Source organism: Impatiens glandulifera, chromosome 6 (genome assembly GCF_907164915.1).
Source record: "Impatiens glandulifera chromosome 6, dImpGla2.1, whole genome shotgun sequence".
Lineage (NCBI taxonomy): Eukaryota > Viridiplantae > Streptophyta > Magnoliopsida > Ericales > Balsaminaceae > Impatiens > Impatiens glandulifera.
The window spans coordinates 20,870,753-20,879,519 of NC_061867.1; the positions used below are offsets into that span (position 1 = coordinate 20,870,753).

General features: G+C 26.7%; 1 pseudogene; it reads left to right on the forward strand.

Moving 5' to 3' along the window:
- The first annotated feature begins 890 nt into the window (after positions 1-890).
- Positions 891-8,360, forward strand: LOC124943335 (annotated as a pseudogene).
- Positions 8,361-8,767: the final 407 nt, after the last annotated feature.

Here is an 8,767-nt window from a genome sequence, read left to right on the forward strand (position 1 = left end):
TATGAATCATTTTTAATACAAAAACATTAATTTCAAAGGCGCAAAATTTGCATATGTAAGTAAGAATTTAGTGTGGCTTAAAACATGAAATAAAATATAAGTTCTGTTAAAATATTTATAAGTCCTGATCCATAATGTTAAGACATCTTTTGTAACTTTATATTTTTACTTTTAAAAAGTAGTTATAGTAGTTTTTATTTATTAAATAGAGATCTTCCTAGTCAATTGTTTGAGAAAAGTAAAACCATAAATAATTTTTGGAAATTTTTGTCTTAAAAGTTTAGGCTTTAGGTTAGATCAATGTCTTTAATTATTTTGATATAAGTGAAGGTATTCATCTAGAGGATGTATTACATAATTTCATACTCTATTCTTATATGCTTGTTTTGTATTTAAAGAATTTAGAGAATAACCTTATTAATCAATAAACTCGATTTAAATGTACACATAAAATATAGCTTTCACATTTTAAACATGTATCTCTTATTGTCATTACATCTTTTAGAGTGGTGATAAGAAACTTCTCCCGATTTGAATTAATTGAGATTTATGAACGTAAAACATTTAATATATGGTTTAAAAAAATGTAATCGTAAAACACTTAAAGGAACGAGGTACCCAAAGGTTGGGCCAAAAAGGCCCATGCGCCTGGGGTTGGGCCGAATTAGGTTTAGCGCGTGAGTTTGATAAAGAAAACCCTAATTTTAAGTATAAATAGAGACAATCGCCCACATCTTTGATTGTATTGCTCTAAGTGTTTCTTCCTCTTTTCTCTCTAGATGTTCTCATTAGTGAAGAAGTCCGAAATAGAAGCTATTTGTGATGTTTGCTAGATTCTCAATATTAATATTTGAGTGATGAGGTTTCACATTGATACTATTAGATATATCATGGTCTTAGTGCTCGATTTAGGATGTGGGATATTCATAAGTTGTTTCAACATATTAATTGCATATTCAAAACTAAATCAAAGGATAAAAGGTATATCATTATTGTGTATCCTCCTTAATTAATGTTTAGTCAATGAATTATAAAAGATTAACTATTATGATTTTAGATATTTTATTTTTCTTATTGTTTAATATGTTCACGTTTTTTTTTTTTTTTTTGCAGAAGACTCCGACCAAGATCACGCCAAACAGCAAAGATCATGGAGGGAAGTATCGTCATTTATCAGGACTATTAGTGATCCTGAATATGATGGTATCATTACCTATAACCGTAGGGGTAGTTTAATACGGTTGATTAGGGAAGGAAAAAGTAACATGTCTTTCTGTAAATGTAAATAGCCATTTAAGTTGTGCGACTCTTTTCCGTTATTGACCTTGTAATTAATTTAATAGATTACAAGATTTCCTTTAAGTTGATTGTATTAAATGATTTCAAACTTTTCATTTTATAAAAATATTATTTTTAGTAATTCAAACGAGATGTTAATAGATTTCAAAACTCATAAATCTTTTTTTTTAATTAAAAAGAACTAACATGACACTTACCCTTATAATCATGACCACCAATTCACAATTATAAATTAAATTACGTACTCTATCTTTTTTAAATTATTATTTTGTTATCATCACTATTATAACTATAAAATAGATAAATATGACATAAATAAAAAATAATCTTTAACATATTTTTTTAAAATTTAAAATATTAACTCAATAAAATTTATTAAAGTCAAAAGAGAAATGATTTTATTTGTATTATAACATAAAATTAATTATTATAATAAATCCAATGGAAATATTTAATAGAATACTTAAATCGTATTAAACGTATTTAATACTAAGGTATTGAATACCAAGAAGTTTAATATATTAGGTTAAATACACATATTTGAGACTTCATTGAGATTGATAATAATTTTATATTACTGTAATATTATTTATATTAGTGTAATATTATTTAAATCTAATAAAATTATGAATATAGGGAAATTTTAATTTTAATTTAAAGTTTTGAATTATTTAAATTAATTTTATTTTTAAATAAATATTATTATTAATGGAAAGTGACATTTTGTATTCATTTCTATTTTTTTAAATTTATTAAAGTTAAAGGGAAATGATTTTATTTGTATTATAATATAAAATTAATTATTATAATAAACCCAATAGAAATATTTAATAGAATACTTAAATCGTATTAAACGTATTCAATAGCAAAGAGTTTAATATATTAGTTTAAGAGTAATATATGGGGAGCGAAAATATTATAGCGGATGAGGCAGCGAATGATGTAGCATTGTACATGTCACCTAATAAATAGGACGCGTATTTAATATATTAGTTTAAGAGTAATGATATGGGGAGCGAAAATATTATAGCGAATGAGGCAGCGAATGATGTGGCATTGTACATGTGACCTAATAAATAGGACGCGTATCAATTTTTCTCTCTCTTTCATTTTAAATTGTACATGTCACCCAACTGCATTTAATAATTTCTCTCTCTTAATTCTTTTTTATTTAAATAAGTTATTTAATATTTTCCCTTCTTTAATTTTATTATAAAATTATTATAAATATTTACTTAATTTAAAATTGAAAAAAATAAATTTATAATTTTAACTTAAAATACAAATTATTAATATTTATAATAAATAAAATTCAAATTACTAATGTTCAACATATATATACAAAGAAACGTTATATAAAAATGAAAGTTATAATATTATTTAGAAGGTGAATTTTAATATATATCTTATAAGAAAATTAAATAAGAATAAAATGAGACTTTTATTTTTTTTAAGAGAAATAAGAATGATTTAAAGAAGAGAAATAATAATTTAATATGAATATTTTTTAAGAGAAATAATTCAAATTATTAATATATATATTTACTTTTTATTTTATATATATTTATATTTTAAAAAATATGTGCATTTATATATTTTATTAATTTGATTTATTCGTTCTCCTTAATATTATTTATATTAAAAATACATAAATAAATTAATTAACTATTAATAGAAAAAAATTAATTAAATTAAAAAAAATTAATCATATTCATATTTAACTTCTTATTCTTTTTTATATATATGTTTATTAATTTTTACAGTTATTACTTTTAAATATATATATATATATATTAACTAATTAATTTAAATATACAATTATAAATTAATAGATAAAAAAAGAAAAAAAAAATATAAATGAAGAGAAGAAAGAGAAATTATTAATGAAAGGAGGAGAGATAAATAAATATACTAAATAAGACATAGTCATCAATCCTAATCACTTTCACACGTCATCGCTACACTTTCGTTACAATATTTTCGCTTAACAAAACCAATGGAAATATTTAATAGAATACTTAAATGGTATTAAATGTATTGAATACTAAGGTATTGAATACCAAGAAGTTTAATATATTAAGTTAAATACACATCAGATTTGATAATAATTTTATATTACTGTAATATTATTTATATTATTGTAATATTATTTAAATCTAATTAAATTATCTGAATATAGGGAAATTTTAATTTTCATTTAAAGTTTTGATTATTTAAATTAATTTTATTTTTAAATAAATAATATTATTAATGGAAAGTGACATTTTGTATTCATTTCTATTTTTTAAAATTTATTAAAGTTAAAGGGAAATGATTTTATTTGTATTATAATATAAAATTAATTATTATAAAATAGATATTACTTTTTGTAGGTAAATGTTAAACAAAATTATAAAAATTGTATAAAAAGTATTTTTTACAAAACTTATATATTAGATTACACCCTGTCATTTTAAAATTATTATTTTGTCATCATCACTATTATAACTATAAAATATAAAGATAAATACGACATAAATTAAAATTGATTTTTAATATATATATATTTTTTAAATTTAGAATGTTAACCCAATCTTCATAACTATAATGTATTTCAATTTAGGATATTTAAAAGAGGAGTGATAGAGTGAGAGAATTTAATGAGGGAATTTGATGAGGGAATGACGTGGCATCACCTTCATTGGTTGGAAAATGTAAAAGTAGGAGGAAAGAGAGAAAAGAAAGAAATTATTTGATTTTTTCAGCGAATAAAATTATGACACGTCATTCCCTCACCAAATTCCCTCACCTAATCATTTCTCTATTTAAAATTAGTAATTGATGCCTTAACCTTTAAGCTATTATAATTAGTTAAGTTAAATATTTTTTTAAAAATAAAATAACATATTTTTTAATATAAAAATAATCCTTATTTAATCAATAAATTAATATTTAATTAATTAAAATAATTTTTTATTCTTAAAATTTATTAATTTTTGTATGGTTAAAGTTAAATATAACTTTTTATATTATTAATTATTTAAATATATATATTTATATTATTTAAATATAAAATAAATATTTATTATTTTAATATATAAAAATTAAGAAAATTGTATTTATAAAAATATTAATTCTTACATTGGTATTAGAAAAAAATTAATTAAAAAGAATAAATTAATATATATATATATATATTGATGAATTTTACACTATAAGAATGAGAGTTTTTTGCGACGTTATTTATTGACGAATTTTGTGACGAATAAAAGATTTGTGATGATATTTTCAATAAATAATGCTCTGACGGAGAAATGTGTGTCGGAAATATTTTGCGACAAATTTTTCAGTTTAACTTTTTCGACGGAAATTTTCTCGACACACAAACTTTTGCGATGGATTTTCCTACTTTTTCTTTTCAATTGGATTTTCGACGGAAATTTCCCCACCAATTAATTTATTGGATTATCCGTCACAAATTTTATTTTTTAAATTGTTTTATAATTATAATTTTATTATTAATTATTTAAAATAAATACATTTAACTAAATCGAAAATTAAATATATTTAAAATAAGCTTAGAACAAAATAATATAATCAATCCCGTTATTACATACTATTAAATTAAACCTTAAATACAAAGTTATTAAATCTAAAAACGTATTTTATAAATTTTAAATATCAAATAAAAATTTTAAAATGTTATTAATACTAACGTAGTTCATGAGCACCATCCATAAACGCCTTGAATTCTTGAAGCACCATATATTATATATAGTGGTGACAAAATAAAATTTGAACTTACAATTGAATTCAAATTAATAATTAGTTTAAACTTTTATATTGCTGTAAGAAAAAGTGCAAGACATAAAATATCTACCTCTTTTCAAAAATATGGCATAAATAGGAAAAGAAATAAACACTATTGAACAAAAAAAATTGTTTGTTTGGAACAATTTCGAGAATTGGCTACCTTGTATGTTGTATCTACATTGACATGGAAGAATAACCAAATTTATATTTTTAGAATGAGAATTAATTTTGAATAATTTTATGCATATATTGATGTAATGTTCATGTAATACTTACTTGAACATGTGCATTTCTTTCGGAAACAAATATTCAATGAAATCTTCAACCCTTGCTTTATTTTGACATGTCAGAATAAGTATTTATACAAAAATATTGTGAAAGAAATAAGTTCAAAGAAAGCTGCATTCATAAAAGTTTTTAATTAATCCAAAATTAGGCTAGGTCTAATTCAATTCCTAGGTAGTGTTATGCCTATACTAAATTCTCCCTAACCAAATGGATGCGTCCCAAATATTCCTCAATTAAGCATTCTAAGATCAAATTAACCAAAACTAACATTCTCAATTTACAACTTCTCTTTTTTGTCCCAAAACAAATTCCTATTGCCAAATTCCTTTCATAATTGATGCAGTACAACCTATATTATAGTTCAAGGATTTCTTATGAAGATGATTTAAATAGTGTACCCATTCCACAATGCTCATTACATTTCAAATTAACTTAAACAATATATCTTATAATAAAAACAGTTCAGCAAACAGAGCCTTGTATTCATTCATACAAATTTGGCAATAAGAACATAATCTATCATTCATAACAAATTTCAGGAGCAGGATTCAATGAATCATTACTTAAAATATTTTTTTTATGGCCATAATTTATTTTGGGTCCACTATCATAAACCTAGTCACGACACTCTATATCCAGGAAATTTGATCAAATGACCCTAAAAAGAGGGTCATCCTAAAAAATGACCTTAGTAATTTAAGTTTTTATTTTTAACCTTTTTTTTAAAGGTTGGACACTTTTACCCTTACTAACTTTTTTTTTCTTCCTCTTCCTTTTCATTTTCCCCCATTTCCCTTTCTACCCGTTTTTTCTTTCCCCTCTTCCCTTCCCCCCGCGATGGTTACTACCCCTCCCCAGTTTCTCTCCCCCTCCGACTCCCACGCCCCAAGTCGACTCCCCCACGAGGGTTCCAGCCCCAACCGACTCCCTCATCATCGTCAAACGCCTATCCATCGAGCCCGACTAGCCGTTGATCGCCAAACGCTTCTAGGACGACTCTCGACGATCCTCAAGCCTCGGAGATGCTGAGCCCGATGTTCACCCAACATTACTGAGGTTAGTTCGACTACTCCCCGATGATTTAACTATTTTTGCATGTTGAGTATGAAGTTTTAGGGTTTTAGGGTTTTAGTTTAGAGTTTAGGCTTTAATTAGTTCTATTATTTTGGTTTGAAATACTTTGATCCAAGAAATGTATAGTTTTTCCTTATACTAAATGGTTTGTGAAAATTTTCACGTGGTGGATAATTAAAGTGCGTGGTACGCAATTGAGTGGGTCGTGGGGTGGGGCGTGGGGGTGGGGCGTGATTGTGGTGCGTGGGGCGTGGCTGTGGGCTTGGGTGTGGCTGTGGGCTTGGGCGTGGGTAGTGCGTGGAGCTTGAGCTTGGGCGTGGGTGGGCGTGGCTTGGGCGTGGCTTGGGTGTGGGTGGGGTGTGGCTTCAGGTACGCAATATGTAAAACTAGTTTAATAAGTTTATTAATAAGCAGGAATAGCTCAATTGGGAGAGCATCTAACTGAAGATTGTTCAATCCATCCTCACCACAAAAGTTTTTTATTCTAGGTATTAGATCTGAAGACTGAAAAAATTAACAGATGCTAATCCTAATCTTATCAAGTCTATAAAGTTATATTTTAGCTTTGTCATGGAACATGACATGCACACTGTACTTGATTTATCTACATTAGGCACCACATTATGGGTGATTTATATGATCCGGTTCAAATTAAGGTCAAGTTACATGTAAGATAAGGACAATTTTGCTCTCTATTACAGGGTGAGTACCTTTATCTCCCTTTATCCCCCAATATATTTATTTTGGCTTGATCTGAAACCTAACATCAACTTTTTGTTGTTACAAGTTGTTGCCATGTGTCGTCTTGGCCTTGTTAGTTCATCCATCGACATCTCATCATTTCATCAACAAGATCTTTTGGGCATTTTGTGTATACTTAGAAGTTGTTTTTGTTCTTCCTCAGCTCCAGGTGATGCAAAATACTAAGGCAAGAATGATCTTACAATAATTGTTTACTGTTATCGTTGAGTTCTGCAGAGAGTAGGTTAATTCTTGTTTGCATGTTTGACTCCACAGATTGTTGAACCTTTTACTGCTCACTATGTGTTTGCCCTGGGAGTTGCAAGGTTTTTGAGTTGTGCTCATTGGGTTTTCCAGGTTTACCTTGAACTCTTTTTTTTGTATAAGCTGAGTGAATCAAAATTCAAATGTGTGATTATCGTGCAATGGATGGTAATATTGTATTATGTTGTCATCTCTATCTTTTGTGTCCTCTGATAATTTGTTAGTTGACCTACCTTAAAATATGTCAATTTGGGACTTTTAGGCAGGAAGCATTAACCTGTCGTTATAAATTTAACAATTTCTATAAAAAAAATGGAATATGCCTGACATGAATTGAAGTAAAATGGTTGATTTGAAGTCTTTATGTGTTTCAATTAGAAGGAAAACATTTTGTTTAACAGGTTTTGGATACTCGAGGTCGGCTACTAACAGATATTGGTTATGGATTATGGCCTTCTATGGTTCTTATTTCAGAGATTGTCCAAATATTCATATTACCTGACTTTTGCTATTACTATGTCAAAAGGTTTGATCTCCGCCGGAATACTCCTTATTTTATTCCAAATTGGTTAAGTCTTGTTTGATTCATTATTTGTTAGTGACATTCTTTTGCAGTGTTTTCGAAGGACAACTTGTATTACGTCTTCCCTCAGGGGTCGTTTGATGGGGGCAAGTTTTGACTCTAGATACTTCTAGACTCGATTATACAATTTTTTTCACAATTCATACAGTAGTTTGAAGTTATTTAGAGCCAAATCTCTCAAACTTTGTATCCTCCAGTTTTAGAAAACTTGTAAATTTTGAGCAATTCTGGCAATTTGCAGACATTAACTTATTTCCTTTATGTTCTCTTTGTAGCAGTATTGTCACTGGTTCTTTCTTATCATAATTATTTCACTTATGCTTATGTTTTGGTTGTTCTCTCTTATCTTATTTTAAATTCATTTATATTGGCATTGATGTTCAATGTTAACACAAACAAATTTAACATTAATCTGCAGAATCAACAGGGTTTCAATTTGGTAAAGGATGCTTGAGAATGTACTTTGAACAATCTTGTCTATTATAATAAAAATCATTGATCATCTGGACATTAATCATCCTCACAAAATAGGCAGATGAAATACTTAGTTTCTTCTCATTATATAAATGACCACTCTGATCCTCCCTCCATTGGTAGGATCCAACTTTGTGTTTTATTTCCAATATGTAGATCTAGCCTTACTTCCTCCATCTAGGTTTAGAGTTTGCTCAACAAATGAAACTTCATCATTACGATATAATTGAATCACATAGCTGTAATAATAAA